General features: G+C 41.9%; 1 protein-coding gene across 2 annotated transcripts in view; it reads left to right on the forward strand.

The window, feature by feature from the left end:
- Positions 1-10,234: 10,234 nt before the first annotated feature.
- The window catches only part of LOC121871044 (integrin alpha-PS3-like), an 86,168-nt gene continuing 80,633 nt past the window's right edge, over positions 10,235-15,769 (forward strand). Inside the window, exon 1 of one of the 2 annotated variants that reach the window (XM_042373126.1) lies at positions 10,235-11,512. The gene's annotated coding sequence lies outside the window, so the exon portion shown is untranslated. The remainder of the gene's footprint in view (positions 11,513-15,769) is intronic. The other variant, XM_042373128.1, reaches the window with a different exon arrangement.

Here is a 15,769-nt window from a genome sequence, read left to right on the forward strand (position 1 = left end):
ACATTAGAGAGGGTTGTGCCGTTAAGCTGGATGGATGGTGGAGGTGTGGCTGAACCAAGGGCAGGCTGAAAGAGAATCTGAGTCTTACGTACATTTACCTCAAGGCTGAAGTGTGCATACGCATCTGCGTAAGTGTTCAGGATCGATTTCCTGTAGGTCGCGTTCAGCGTGAGCGACAAGGGTGAGGTCGTCTGCAAGGCAGCGGGGCAGTGGTTGGTAGGAGCCAGGACGTGTTCACATTCCAGTGGGCCTGTGCACCGTCCCTCTGGGGACCACTGCTACTCAGAGATCCCCTGCTGGTCTAGCCTGGGCCCACGAGACACCCAGTTACCGTGTGTTGCCACGAGTAGGCACAGCAAGAATCTTGATTGTGAAGAGGCTATTTACTGGCAGGGGAAGACTTATACAAGTTGCTTCCCTGTTCGCCACACGACGCATTACACCACCCTGTGTGAGCGCGCGCGCGAGCACACACACACACACACACACACACATAACCAGAAACACAGTATCATGACGTGTGTGTCTGTGTGTGTGTATCAGGTGTGGGGAGGATTGCGCACATAGATAAACTGGTTGGTGAACATGACACAAGCTTGGCAGGCACCATCACCGTCACCACCACCACTACCAGGAGTTGACACAGGGGCTACCAGCCTCCATCTCTCCCGGCTACCATTACCACTTAACTGTACACTTGTCTTTGGCTGTTCTACAGTTACCCGATTAAAATATTCTCCCTGGACGAACCAACTTGATTTTTGTATTCGAATTTTGAGTTGTATTGGATTAGGTACGTTATGTCAAGGGTCACTATCAAGACTAATAACAAGAACCATATCATTTCGATCCGGAACTCAAATCAGGAAAGTCAGAAGTGCCTTACTGAGAGTTTAAACGTCAGATCAAATTTGATAAAATCTTCAAATTACTATGTTCAGACAGACAGAGAAGAAAATACAAAAACAATTAAGAACCGAAAAAGACACCCATAGCAAATACACATGCAAATAGAAAAACACATACAAATCGATCACAATAAACTCAAGAGTTCTATGACTTTTCCATGACGAAGTAATAGATGATTTTCCAAGACTTAAATGGTTACTACTACAAAGGCCAAAGGCTGAGTAGCCTACATATAGAGGGTTAATAACGATACTGATCAATGCAATAGGAAAGGTAACTAACTACTGGCTATTGCAGAAAAATGTATATACACTGCCTGACAGATTTTCGTGGAGATGCTGAAGCACGAGATTTCCCACGAGGGAAATGTTGCTATTGTAATACAAACATTCACGCCATTTTCACGAAAATCTCTAAGGCAGTGTGTATTAATTTTTTTTTAAGACACTCTGTTTATCAAGTTTTTGAAAGCGTATCAATACTTCTATGATGCAGGACAGGTTTACAAGACAATAATTTGCTGGTCTAAGTTGAATGTTACAATATTACATGGAGGTGTTTGGTTTCCCTCAAGTTACACCTGTGGCTACTTTCTTTCCATGACTTAAATTTTTTTACCATTTTCCGTGATACGCTTTTGGCCATTTTTCCATGACCTTTTCACTTCTGGGTACTTTAATTTCAATTTTGGCAATTTCTCTTACCCTTTTTCTGGTGATTTTCTATGACTTTTTGGACGTTTTTCATGACGTGTCTACGAATTTTATATTTGTTTGGACACTTTCCAAAAAACGGTGTATTTATAGGACATCTATACTATGATATGCATAGTACAGTATAACACTAAACATATTATGGCATGTATATTCGTCTTCAGAGGTGTACACACGTCACCATAGTTGTGAATGTCACATCAATGACTATAATAACAATGCCCAAAAATTTAGGGAGCTATAATACATGTCGCCGGATACATGCACACTTCTTCAGAGATGTGCGCACGTCGCCGGAGACGTGTACTGTGCACACATCACTGAACACGTGTCTTCCAACATATACACACGTCACCAAAGATGTGCTCACGCCATCAGCTATAAATAGCGGCACACAGAGACAATGTAGCTTAAACACACGTCACAGGATATGTGCACACGTCGCCAGATAAGTGTACTAGCGCGCTGAGATCACCCAGAACCAGTGACTCAGTCTTGTGTAAGGAGAGAGGTTCCCTCCTTACTGCACCAAGCCTCCTCGAGATCACTGCTCTAGCACACATCACAGTGAAAAGCTACTTAAGAGTGCTCAGGTCATCCGATCAATCTGAAGATTAGCGCCCTCCCGAACGCTACCTGGGTGGTTTAATTAGGTTAGGTTAGGTTAATCTTGTGGTAAGAATGACGACAATAGTAGTAGTAATAATAATAATAATAATAATAATAATAATAATAATAATAATAATAATAATAATAATATAGGTGAGAAGTCACTGATGAAAGATGGACGTGCCTGATTCAAGAGATTAGGGATAGCTGACCTCCCTTTGGGCGTAATTAATAAAAAAAAGCAAAAACTTAAAAATAACATATACTGTACATTGCAATCCCGTAAGTAACTATGCAGCAGGTGACCGATGCTAAATAACATGCACCAGCAACCGAGGATCTGGATTGCATGAATAGGCGTGACTCGCGGGCTGCATATTCTTGGATTGGTTCCCTCAGCTGTGACGTCAACCAAAATGCATAGCGTTAACTGAAACTTTATGACGTCACTCGTATGCTCGTAGCCTCACGTGCAGCAGGAATTCTTTCAGACGATGATCCTTGATGAAACCGTAATATTGCCACTACATGACTAGGCACCTCGATTCTGGAAAGTCCGCGGGAAAAGTGCTGGATTTAGCAAAATGTTGAAATTCATTGTTGGCGTGGTGGGTAACCGCAGGCCAGTTCCTTGTTTGTGTACATTCTCTTGTTACTCTGCTTTTTATCCCCTTTTCTCTGTGTAATTCTCTATGTCTGTCCGAGTGTATCTTTCTTCTATCCGTCTCTCTCTTCCCTGCTCTTCCTTGCTCTTCTGCTCTCACTCACTGATTAAATATTTTCCTAGGTTCCTGGACGTCTCATTTGCATTAAACATCCATTCATAAAGCCATCAGTATTAGCTTTTACTGAACTAAACCACAATTAATCTACATAAAACAAGAGTCACCCGATTGTGACTTCTTGCCGGCACTACAGGTGGGGCAGACGAACCCATCTTGGCACCAGCACAGCGCCCACCGATGTACTCTTTTTGCCTAGCGGTGTGAAAGTCTGTTGGAAACTTAAGGACGATTAGATTCTACCACCTATTGAGAGTCGTGATTATAGACAGACAATTTTTCTTTCAATGTGTGATGGCCTAGGGTAGACATACAAGATAACTGACAAGTGATCCATACCCGAGCTACATCACTTAGCTGAGCAAAAAGAGGCGAGTGTATGCCCGTCATTCAAAAAGTTATATTTGGATGGAAAGACATTAGAGAAAAAAGTTTGACATACGAGAAGAGTAATATTTGAGGATGAATGATGATAAAGTTTGACTAAACGGAACGCACACAGTGCAAATGGCATGAAGAATTTTGACGTCTGTTATGGTTGAAATTGAAAGAAAAGGGGATAATGGACCAGATTTCACAGGCACACGAACCATGGAAACAGCAGTAGAAAAGAGAAAGAGAAGAGAGAAATCATCTGACCTGAAGGGGCGGGCGGAGAAATGATTGCGGCGAATTGCTCTAATAAAGACAGCCAGTTCACACACGAAAACAGTATTCCATGTGGGGACGGGCATAACCATTGTAAAGATTTAAGTAGTTGTGCAGAATGTGTGCAGGAAGACAGGCAAACTTGTAGATAAACAGATCACTACACACGCTTCAATGGCCGTATCCCACCCTCTTGCCTGCCGGGATCGGGGGATAAAAATAGATAAAAGATATTTTCCCTCCATGATGAAAGTTGAGAGAGTAAACTGCCCACTGATGGGTGACGGGACTCTGATTGAAAGACGGGTGTGGAAACCTTATCCGGTACACACAAATTAAATCTGGCTGACAGGGAGTCTACTTATGTCCACGCCTCTCTGGTATGCCTCGTCTCATAAACAAAGAACTACACCTTACCCATGTCCACTCTCAACCCTACACCTGCTAAGTCACACCTCTCGACACAAACTAGAAGAAGCAGAGGGTCATCGTACAGGGTTTCTAACGGACTTAGTGTAATCATGCAGTATTGTCTCCTCCATAAATATATCCCTCAATCTTTTTACTGTTGTTGTTTCTTACAAGTTATTCTCTTCTAACAAGCCACAAGCAGAGCCTCGTGACGAGTTTATACCGGACCTGTGATGCAGTATTCCCTTCCACGTAAGCAAATATCCTACTGTGTATCGAGACTTATCCTTACACCCCACAGGCACAGAGACCGAATTTCCACGGTTCGAAACAAGCTCGTGTCAATCCTGTGACCACTTAATGGTAGTTAAATTGTGACGATCTACAGGTGTGAGCAGCTAGAGGACGTAGCTAGGGCAGAGGTGATAGCGTGTATCCTGTGTTAGCAGACCTGCTTAAATAAATTGTTTATTCTCTCTCACATGCACCTCACCTCTCCCTCTCTCCCCAACCCCTCGCTCCCTCACTTCACTCCGCCCTCTCTCCTCCCTCACCTCTAACTCCATGACATTACCTCTACCCCTCTTTCTCCCCTCCCTCCCTCCCTAGCCTCTTCATTCTCCGGCATTTCTTCCTTACCTCTTCTTTTCCCCTCTCCCTTCATCCAATTCCCGTCTTTTCCTCATTTCTGTCTCTTCCTTTCTCTAGGTACTGTACGTGATGTGAAAAACACACACACACACACACACACACACACACACACACACACACACACACACACACAGGTGGCATCAACGCCGGGAAGTCCATTGTGACGAAACTTCACTTCCCCTAGCACCATCATTGCCCCTCTAACATCACTACCACCATCTCTCCATCACCACCGTCCTTGCACCACTACCACCTTCCCTACAACACCACCACCCCTACATCATTACCACCACTATCTTCATATCTCTCCACCATCACCACCGCCCTTGCACCACCACCATACCTCTGACATCACCATATGTCCATTAACACTCCCTGAATAACTATCACCACCTCTCTACCAACACAATACTCCTTCAAAATCCCTCAGTATCTCTTCACCACGGCCACCCTTTCTTCTCCATCCCTCCACTACCACCAACCATCACCTAACTTCCACCACCACAATTTACAATGGTTACTATAGTGGTGAGATTGGCAATTGTGATGGTGGCAGTGGTGGTGGTATTGCAAGTAATGATGGTAGTAGTAGTAGTAGTAGTGACGGTTATGTTAGTACGGTAATGATTGGTGTTGATGGTGGCAGTAATGAAGTTGTGTGATGATGGTGGTGGTGTTGGTAGTGGCAGTAGTGAGGGATGGTGGTAGTATCAGCACCAAGGCGGACCCTCTCTTAAGTGTTGTGTTGTGTTGTGGCCGTGATCATGAATGAATACCTCACTTGTCCTGTCTACTGCTGGTTTTGGATGTTGGTACCCCTACTCCTCCCTTCCCCTCCTACTCTTGCTACGAGTTTTTGTCTACGGTTGAGGGCCACTGTTGTCCTATTGTCAACCACCATTGTACTGTAATCGGTCACAGCTGTACTGTTTGGGGCCCCACGTTGTTCTGTTCTCCCGTTGTTGTAATAAGCTCTTCTCAGCTGACCACGCCTGTTATTCCCTTGTCATGGTGGTGATGGCAAATTCTGATTATTGATGACTTCTGCAAGAATCACCCCCATCCTCCTCCTCTTCATTTAGTGATCCTTTCAGTTGCTGTTGTATCTGCTACTGATGCCCCTCGTGCAGGGTTTCCAATTATTCCTGCTGTGTCTTCTGTTTTTGTTTCCACTATTGCTAATCTGTTGCAGCTACTACTCTTATTGTTACTACTGATGTTATTGTCCCTGCTGCCACTAAAGAAAACCTGTAGTTTACTTGAAATTACAACTATCGCAATTACTCAACCAAAACCCTAAGAAACTTCAAGACTGATACCGCGACCACAGCAATAATAATAATAATAATAATAATAATAATAATAATAATAATAATATCTATTGTCCTCCAGAATCATTGTACGTAAAACAAACTCAACATTTCAATGGTGCCCATCCTTTGAGCTGCGAGACTTTCATGCGGGACGCTGCAATTTGAAACTACATCAGGGGTGAGGCAGTATTCAACCAGTCCGTGATAAAGCACGGTACTGTATATTCAAACACACGAATATCACCAAATGAGTATGAAGGGCCGGCGACAATACACTACGCGTGGGCCGTCCATTAGCGCCGAGCTAGGAAACCAACACCTATTCAGCAAACACGGGAAATGACGCCATGGGGTTGGGCTACCCATGACGCAAACTACCAATCACGACTCATGTACATCATTCACCCTCAAAATACATCGGACTGAAAGGATTTCATTCACTCGTGAAGCTCGGCCACCCTCGATATCTTTCATTACTCACTCGTTTACCACCCTCCTCCCCCCTTGAAGCAGTTCTAGTATTATAAACACCATGAGTGGCAGCTGAAAGTTTCGCCTCTCCCTGACCGATGGTCCGACGCCAGCTAAGATTTTTAGATTAGGGTGAAAGAGGACAAATTATCTTGATACAGACTTCAAAGTCCCAAGGTAGACATGCAGTGTAAGATCCCAGGGCGGGAACAGCTTACCACAAGTTTGGAATCCTACAATAAATCCTCGGAAGACTGGGATCATACCATGAGTTGTAGGAAGGCGGCAGGCTATAAGTAATATGAGGGTGCAAGATCTGGATGTCATAAGTCCAGGATTTTTATAAACATGCACCATGACATATAACACAAGAGTCCAAATACCCCAGGACGACACAACAGAGTTCTCGCTCTTAAGAGAATCGAACGGTAGATTGGAACTGAGGAAGATTTCTGTCTATTAAGATTAACAAAGTCTATTTGGCAACATCAGTACAAATATATTTTATGTTCTACAGAACAGCACAGTTTAAGGTATTACAGCACAGTACAGCTTAAGGTACAGTATAGTTTCTTAAGCGCATCATACATTGCGGTAAGTTCGGTCTATGTATTAGATAATTACATTCGATTTCAGACTGCTAAATTAATCAGTTGTCCAGTGAAGAAATAATATTATAGAGTTTGAGCCTTGAAGGACACCAAACGACATGATGGATGTAGTACAACTAAAGAATATTAACTATACTAGAATTTCAGCCGTTAGTAGTTAGTAAAAAAAATTCAAGCTGTTATAAGCATCAAACTCTCAATTAGTTGATATTATGGTAGACTTTCAGGTTGTTGTGAGATTATTAAGTGTGATTTTGAGCTGTCAGGGGAGGACATTACCCACTCGAATCAAAATAAATGACAAGGATGTGTAGTAAGGGTGAGGCTACCAGAGACGGACGATGGTTGTTTTGGGGCAGTCTCTCTGTAACTTATTCTCTGTCTGTTTGTTTGTCTCTACGTAAACAATGCCTGACTTGTACTCTCCCAGCTGTCTGTCTGTATCTGTCTATCTGTAAACAAAAGCTGCATTGACCCTCTCTCCCTTTCTTTGTAAACGATAGCTGTATCTCTCTGTGTAAAGTTGTAAACGATAGCTGTATTGAACCTCCCCCCTCTCTCTCACTCTCCAGAACCTACTCATTGAAGGATGCAGTTTCCTCTTTATCTATTTCTCTCTGTTCATCCCCCCTCTCTCTCCGACTCAGAGCCACATACTGCACAAGGGTACGCTGTGCCCTCTTTATCAGTCTATACTGGTGTCATCTCTTGTATGTTGTTAGGTTAGGTTGGGTTGGGTGCGTTAATGTTAGGTGAGGTTCTACTGGGTAGGATTAATTTACATTTGGTTGGGTTAGGTTTGGTTAGCTCACATGTGGTCAGACTAGGCCAGGTTAAGTTACATCAGATTATGTTAAGTTGGTATTAAGTTTGGCTAAGTAGGGTTAGGTTTAGTTCGACTGGGGTTTAGTGAGATTAAGTTAGATTAGGTTAGGTTTGGTTAGATTTGTATTAGGTTTTATTAGGTTAGGTCATAATGGGTTAGAAGGGTATCGAAGTGACTTGATATGGTTAGGTTAATGATTCCAAGCTTATCATCCTTCCGTCACAATGAGAATATGATACTTCACAATATATTTACCTACCTAAATTAACTTGAGTGAAACGACAGATAATTACTTACGATAGAACATAAAAGTGGCTAAACATCCGGTAACCCGAGTTAGAATCATGAGTCCTGTTGGGCTTACAGTATCGCGCCTACATTATTGAAAGGTTCAGCTCCTCCCCCCACCCCTCTTGCCCCTATGGTCCTCGCAAACATACCCTAAGATCCGCCAGTGTGTAAGTATGGGGGAGGAGAGGTGAATGGGGAATGCGTGAGATGAATGGGCCGATGTATCAGTGAATGAAATGGTGCAGAGGTGGATAGGGAATAAAAGAGAAAATGAGATGAATGGGAAATAAGTTTGGTTGAATGCATCGCTGCAGTACCACTCCGAGAATGGGACCTGGTGAGTGAAGAATGGTGAGATATGAATCAGTCTCGCCCCGTGTGTGTGTGTGTTTGTGTCAAGGTTGAGGGAATGGTGCAAAGCAGGAAAGACCGCAAAGGGGAGATGATGAGATAATAGTGAAGGGGGCTGAGGGCTGAGAAGGGAGAGTGACGGGGTGACCACTATCACTATACACTATTACCACACATCTACCACCAGCACTAACACACAAACATCGCTGCGGGTCTACAAGAATGCCATTACATTCATCACAGTACTACCATTGTACTGTTACTGCTACTACTACTACTACCACATATCCATCTCACTACCACTACACCTTCAACATATACGTCTACCACACAACCATCCCAAGTCTATTAAACTCTCACAACACTATCTCCACACAACAATCAACGTTTGCCACACTCTTACCACACGTCTTTCAAATACCTGAGTGATATTTAAATGTGCATGTGTGTGTGTGTGTGTGTCACTTTCCCTGTCTGTCTTGGGAGGTATAGCTTTACCTGTGTAGTGGATTGGCTATACCTGGACCCTTGTTATCACTGATTACCGTTTGTACAAATAAACGAAATTCAGGTGAAGCGATGAGACTCGTTGTGATATTAAGGTTACCTACCCAATCTACCGTGTTCCTTGTACCATAGTAATAGTAGAAGGTGGTTCAATGTACACTACATCCATGCTATTAGCAAAATATGTTAAAAAAGTATTGCCAAAGCATACGGATGCTGTTGTGTCCAAATTTCAACTTATCAGCTCAACAAGTGCTTGAGGTATTTCTTCGCCAAGAAAGAAAACTGAGCAACTCGTCCCTCCATTCGCGCTTCGCCAAGCGAGTGGAGACCGAGTAATAATAACAATAATAATAATAACGCTTCCTACGTCAATGATACACAAAAAGGTCAAGACAGGCAGCACAGCTGTTAGTTACACAAACTGGGTCGGGCTCTTAAATAAACACAAGCTTAAAAGACCAAAGCATCACACGGGACCATCCATATCATAAGGCCACGTCACTCGCATCACCTTGTCACTACTACTGTACTGACGTTCCCCGTGAATAAGGCAACTAAGTAACCTGACTCAACCGACGCACGTGTGACGGTCCGTTGGTTCAGTGAGTCACTTCCTTTTTCAACTTCTTCCCAGTCTGTTTATCTAGTTAGTCACAGGTGGTGGTGTTGACTTTAGTGTCTGCAAAGAGACTATTAAATTAACCACCTGAACGGCAGCAGCAGCAGTAGCATTTGTAAACACCATATATATATATATATATATATATATATATATATATATATATATATATATATATATATATATATATATATATATAATTACTCATGTAGTGCACACCAAGGTACACACTACCTTGTTTACATTTTGACGTTACTACACCACCAGCTTTTTGACACATTCGTTCCTATACTGTAAATGTTAATGCAACCTGTCGAGAGCGTCTAAAATTTGTTTCCAGTGTATAATCCAGATAGTTTTGGAAAATTTACCCAAAAAACAAAAATATTGCATTGTGAGGTGTGACTTCCTTAAGGGTGTGAGGAAGTGAGCGATAGTTTAAGAGAGTGAGACGAGCGAACAGTGTGGCTTGGTTGACTGGGTGGTGGGCTACCACCACTATGTTAGTTCCTGGCCTCACTGTGTGGCGCTCGACCTGCGTGAAGTGGGAGTGGTCTGCTCTCCGTCCTAGTGCATTACCACACCCCAACGCAAACGGACGGACAGTTGGTGACGTGTGTGTGTGTGTGCGACGCGGGTTATGACAGAATTCTGTCGGTTAATACTTATTTCATGACGTGTGGTAGTGTAAATATTTATTCACACGCACGAAAAGTTTAGTGTTTAGAACTGTAAACACCTCTCCGTCGACAGTGATACGGGTAAATCAAGAGTTTTCGAGTTAAAATTGTAATTGCAGGACATGAGTGACGTCGAGGAACGATAAAGGACATTTTTAAGCCAACGTAATATTCAGCGGGCAGACCTGAGAGCTGCGGGTACCAATTAGCCTCCAGTCAGAGCACCCCACTCGCCGCCAGTTGATAGGTACCTCGCTTGCCACTACATGCATCATCTGCTGCGTTATCCACCCAAACATATCCTACAAGTATTTTGCAATAACCGAGGTAAGGTGTTTCCACGATCTCCCTATATAAAGCTTTATTCGGTGTGTGCCAGCTGTGCTATTTAAAATTTCCTCAATATAGTTTTAAACCGAAAACTTTCTGAAACTACGAACTCCGCCACGACGTAACTACACGCTCCAATTCACGCTCAAAATAGAAACTGTATATTTTCAAATCCCAAACCAACAAGATCACCAGACTTCCTCAGTCGGGTTTACGCCACTTACGGAGTGCCTCCTCCTTTCATCCCCAACAACTGAGGATCATTTCACCAACAGGGGCTAAGGCAGACACCCCCCGCGGGCATTTAAGGTGCCTGCTGGTGCTGTCCCTCAAACAGGCTCCCCTCAGTGGTCTGACTCACCACCCTCCTCAGCGTCCTGTTCTTCACTCTACACAGGACCCCAACTATTGCCCTCCCGAGACAAGCATTTCCTCTTCTGCACTCCTTTGCTCCCTAGAAGCAAGGCCTTTCAACCAGAAGCAAGATATCTCCAGAACTCTCTACCACGGAGTAAGGCCTCTCCCTCAACCCTCTCAATCACAGGGTAAGACTCACCCGGCTCTCTCAACCACTGGTCAGAATCTGTGACCTAACACTCTTTGCCACTTGGCAGAACTATCAATTCACCACCACCAAAGACAAGAACTCCCGTTTCTACTCCTACTCCTCTCTTGCCAGCATCACCACCCAACCTACCCCCAACTTATACTCGCCGTCTTCAAGACCATCTGCTGAACCATCTTTGAGATTCTCACCCCGAGGGGAAAGCCAACAGGAACCAGAACAGTAAGTGACATGATAAATGTACATCATATTATATCAAAATAGGGACGGCACCAATGAACCAATTGTTCAGACGCCGAGCGGTAATGATAAATTAATTAGTTTTGAAAGCGAGGCGTCGAGAAATACCTTACGACCAAATTGGTTTCTTGGATCAGCGCTCACCGTAGATTCGTAGCTTAGAATAGTCTTACCCTCAAATTATCCTTGCACGGGTAAATATATTCGCCAGTGCGGCCTCAAGAGCCAAATCCGGGGACACGGGCAACCAGGAAGTCTCTACACAAGGTCAGTCGTACGGATGAACTGCCTTGTCAAACAAAAATATTCTGGCACGCAATAGATTTGTCCTAGACCAATATGACCAGTAGTTGCATTATTCCAGTATGTGTTCAGTCCCTCGTCCAGTCAGTCTCTTGACACGACGTTCTGATTTGACGCACACACCGCTAGTATGTTCTCCAGATGCACTGCTTTATAGTGATATACAACGTCAAAGGCAATCTTTTCAATAATTATAAGTTTGAGGTAGATATAGAGTATATTACAATTTGGTATACCATTTCTTTAATACAAAGAATTGCTTATTTAGACGGTCCTCAGAAAATGTTGAAGATTGAGCTTTTACTGTTGTGGAAGTGACTCAGTGTTAGAATTTCCCTGGATGTTGCGACGATAAGCTACAGCGGCCAAGTGTTTGCAGTGGTATTATAGCTGAGCTAGTGTGAACCTGGGAGTTTTTTATGTCCAAAAGAACTTAAGAATGGAGGAAACTGCAGCGGGCCATATACTGGGCAGTCTCATTTACACTCAACCCCTATCGCTCATCCATCCAAGTTCCAACCTTTGTTTGCAGCTGCTCTTCGCGGCATATTTCTTCACTTACGAAATGTCCATGACTTGACCATAAAAAAAACACCCTTTAAACTTACCTTAACGTGGCATTTGGGGTCTAAAGAGGCCATCCTTTCTACTACCTACAGTACGATGCAGCACACTAGTGACGTCATTGCAAATGGCGGTCCTATTTCCAATGAAATAAAGTTATCTCGACTATTACAGCAGCACTCTAAACTTTTATTACAAATTATATATATACCGTATCACTCTACCAACGTGGCAGAGTGTATTTTTAGTGTTTGCCTAGAACCGTCAACTTGTCCATTGTGTTATATCTCGATATACTCCATAAGCTGTATGACACTAATTGGTTATTAATGCTTTTATTTTTCTTCAGCCATATTTCATTCGCGATTATGGAAACACTTAAGGGGAAAGGGTTATACAGAGATATTTCAAATATAGCTACCTTCCGTGTGGGCGGTCGACCCTCACCTTGTTGCTGCTCCACCTTTTCATACCTCACGGGCGACTTGGCACCGCATACCCCAATTACTTATGTCATTTTCTGTCTGTAGATCCACCAAGGACGTTTAAGTCTTCTTAACTGCCTCGCCACATATTTCTAACGTCCACATGGATGAATTTACCGTACGAGGAACTTGCTCACATATTCATCCATCGAAATGGCGTGGTCAACCGAAGGCGCATTCATTTGTGAGTAAGAAGTGAAATTGTAGAGGATTAAAATCGTTTGTTTTTATATTAATTGAAAAATATCAATTAAAATTGTTTATCTAGTTGTCTGCATTTACTCACGCACCAACCAAAGTCAGAGAACCAGAGACAACGATTAATAGAGACTGGAGAAATCACTGTTTGTCAGCACCTTGGTTTAAAATGACCAATAGATATTATTCTTTCCCTCTCTTTTTATGCGTCCAGTATGATTATGGACAATTTTACGAACATGTGAACTGTAAAAACGGTTGTAGATATTCGAAACTGTATTGATTTTTATACAGTATGGCGTTTGGGTGGCAAATGTGTATTTTTCAAGTTATTTTGACTTTTCGACGGCACTTACGAAATTACAATTTGGAGGGATTTAAGTTCACTATAACAAGTTGACGGGATATATTGTAGTATCAGCGGTAGTCATGGTGTCACGTGATGATACACCTGCGCCTGCCCAAACTATTGGATTTGAATTGGTCAGTCGTAAGATGTCTTCAGTGTCAATGGTGTTCCCAGTGAGAATGGTAAACCATTCACCGTGTTTTAGAAAATTACGCTGCTGCAGTTGCCATTTTCATGGCCCATGGTGTTCTGCAAACTTCCCTAAAGTGTCTAAAGTGTAGTGCAGTTGTGAAAATATGTCCCTGCACCCCCTGGGGTAACCGTGTCTTCAAACGGTCGCCTTATTATGACCTACAGCAAACCATCCACCATTCACGTTCGTCGTTACACGACCAATACCCATTCATTTATAATTCATTTATAAATGGTTATACTAATATTGCGACGTTGTCGTTTGGAGACACGACTTACCACAGGGGGTATAGGAACACATTTCTGCAACTATATAGACTGTCATTATCATAAGACGAACATGTTTGGTGTTGCACGAAAAGACAAAACCGCCAAGACGAAGGTTACGTTTGGTTTGACCAGTTGCTTGTGTTTTTCCTCGACAATTTTCCTCTTCTTCAAAGCCCTTTCCACTAAGTACAATCCAAATTCTAGGCAGAGAAGGGGTTAGGGTGTCATGTCTCCAACAGAAATGAAGGTTAGATTCAAGACGGATACATTTACTTTACTTTTATCCTCTTCGCCATTGATCGGCTCCTTAGCCGCTTGGACGGTAACACGTCTCTGTTACGCACTGTTGGCATGTACTGGGCATGCACTGGCTCCTGAATGTATCCGAACCTGCTCCAGTTTTGATCAAGTCTAGGCTTGAAACAGCTCACACTCGGTGCCGTCACAACACTCTCTGGCAGATTGTTCCAAGAGTTCACAATTCTCACTCCGAAAAAGTTCGCCCTTACTGTTTTCTGGGCTTGTAGCTTCTTCAACCTTGAGCTGTGACCCCTGGACGCCAGCTCCAGGTCTCGATTGAGTAGTGCCCTTTGAGATGTTTAAACACCTCAATTAGGTCACCCCTTGCCCGTCTGTAGTATAAGCTAGGCATTTGCAGGCGCTCGAATTTCTCTGGACAGCTTGATGAGGCTCCAGTATGGTGGCCCTCCTTTGGACAGTACCCCAGGCAGGGAAGCACCTCACTCTTGAATATCGTTACGACCTTATGTGACCTAATAATTTAGATTTCATAAGCTGGGTAATGTAATAATTAAAATTTATGTACATAATTCACCTTTGGTTATAATGTATGTAGTCAGAAAAGCTTGAAATAATGATATACGCCTGAATAATTAAATTTATTAGTGAAACAACTGCGACCCCATACAAATACGAAAGGTAGAAAGAGGATGCCTTTACTCTACCGCAGTTCTAAAGAATTTCACCACTGCCACACTATCAAATTCTCTGAAGTTTAAATACGCTTCCTATTTAATTGTCAAACGAGAGTACTGTAGTCTGTGCACTGATTCAATGGAAATACACTGGTATAAGCACATAACAAAAGGTCTACTATTATAATTTAACCAAGTTACTAACCTTTACTGGATGCTAGACGATGTTGCATGTAGCCCTAAATCTTTAAGCAATACTACAAGGATGTTTTTATAGTACACTAAATGTGTGTGTGTATATATATATATATATATATATATATATATATATATATATATATATATATATATATATATATATATATACAAAGGGAAAAGGGAAACATTGGAGAACCTTGGCTTTCGTCTTTAGTTCAAGAATCTTCATTTATCTTACCCACGTTTCCATTGTGGATCTACAATATATATATATATATATATATATATATATATATATATATATATATATATATATATATATATATATATATATATATATATATATATATATATATATATATATATATATATATATATTAATATACATACAGGGTTACAGGACAAAATCCCAGCGGACAAAATCCCAGCCTCTTATCCCAAAAGTGGACAAAATCCCAGTCTTATAAATAAAAGTCTAATATTTAAAAAAAACAGATTTAACATTCAAAATTCGAGTCATAAATAAAATAAAATAAATAAAATAAAATAAAATTCAGTTTCATAAATAAAAATCTCATATATATATAAAAAGAAACAAACATTTTAAAAAATTTTTAAAGTCAAATTGATACGATAAACAATATTTAATATATAAATTTATACGATAGGTCAACCAAGAACGAACCAAAATGGATGAACAGTAGGATTAAGCAACTTACGTTCTTATGCTGTTATGGAACAACAA

Source organism: Homarus americanus, unplaced genomic scaffold (assembly GCF_018991925.1).
Source record: "Homarus americanus isolate GMGI-L3 unplaced genomic scaffold, GMGI_Hamer_2.0 scaffold52512, whole genome shotgun sequence".
Taxonomy (NCBI): domain Eukaryota; kingdom Metazoa; phylum Arthropoda; class Malacostraca; order Decapoda; family Nephropidae; genus Homarus; species Homarus americanus.